The sequence below is a fragment of the Homarus americanus genome, unplaced genomic scaffold, assembly GCF_018991925.1.
Source record: "Homarus americanus isolate GMGI-L3 unplaced genomic scaffold, GMGI_Hamer_2.0 scaffold2539, whole genome shotgun sequence".
NCBI lineage: Eukaryota > Metazoa > Arthropoda > Malacostraca > Decapoda > Nephropidae > Homarus > Homarus americanus.
Window position 1 is genome coordinate 5,948,009 of NW_024725489.1, and position 1,396 is coordinate 5,949,404.

Below are 1,396 nucleotides of genomic sequence, written 5' to 3' on the forward strand. Positions count from 1 at the left end.
TAGAAGCCATTGCTGAAGAGGTAGATGAAGAGGAGGGAAGAGGTGATGAATATTGAGGAGGAAGAGGTAGAGATGAAGAGGAGGAAGAGGTAGATGAAGGTAGGGAGAGTGTGATAAGAGGAGGGGAAGAGATGAAGAGGAGAAGAGGTAGATGAAGAGGGAGGAAGAGATGAAGAGAAGAGGAGATGAGGAGGAGGAAGAGGTAGATGAAGGAGGAGGAAGAGGTAGAGAAGGTAGGACGAGGTAGATGAAGAGGAGGAAGAGGTAGATGAAGAGGAGGAAGAGGTAGATGAAGAGGAGGGGAGGTAGATGAAGGAGGGAGAGGTAGATGAAGAGGAGGAAGAGTGTAGATGAAGAGGAGGAAGAGGTAGATGAAGAGGAGGAAGAGGTAGGAAGAGGAGAAGAGGTAGATGAGGAGGAGGAAGAGGTAGATGAAGAGGAGGAAGAGGTAGATGAGGAGGGGGCAGATGAAGAGGAGGAAGAGGTAAGGAGGAGGAGGAAGAGGTAGATGAAGAGGAGGGTGGAGGTGCAGATGAATTGAGGCAGGAAGAGGTGGAGGTAGATGAGGGGTGGGGGGGGAAGAGTGTGGGAGTGGAGGTAGATGAAGAGGAGGAAGAGGTAGATAAGAGGAGGAAGGGTAGATGGAAGAGGAAGAGGTAAGGAGGAGGAAGAGGTAGATGAAGAGGAGGAAGAGGTAGATGAAGAGGAGGAAGAGGTAGGATGAAGAGGAGGAAGAGTGTGAAGATGAGGAGGAAGAGGGTGAGAGCAGGAAGAGGTAGTTGAGGAGGAAGAGGTAGAGGAGTAGTTAGGAGGAGGAAGAGGTAGATGAGGAGGGAGAGGTGAGATGAAGAGGAGGGAAGAGGTAGATGAGGAGGAAGAGAGATGAAGAGTAGGGAAGAGGTAGATGAAGAGGAGGAAGAGGAGATGAGGAGGAGGAAGAGGTGAGGAGGAGGAGGAAGAGGAGACAGGGAGAAGGAGGTAGATGAAGAGGGGGAGGGAGGAGGTGTGAGGGGAAGAGGGAGATGAAGAGGAGTAAGAGGCAGATGAATAGGAGGAAGAGGTAGATGAGGAGGAGGAAGAGGTAGATGGGGGTGGGGGGGGTGGGGGGGTGTGGGGGGGGTGTGGGGGGAAGAGGTAGATGAAGAGGAGAAGAGGTAGATGGAGGAGGAGGGAAGAGGTAGATGAAGAGGAGGAAGAGGTAGATAGAGGAGGAAGAGGTAGATAGAGTAGGGAGGAAGAGGTAGATGAAGAGGAGGAAGAGGTAGATGAGGAGGAGGAAGAGGAGGAGGAGGAAGGAAGAGGAGGAGGAGGAGGTAGATGGAGGAGGAGGAAGAGGAGGATGGAGGAGAGGGGACAAGAGGAGGAAGAGGAGAGGAGGAGGAAGAGGTAGATGAAG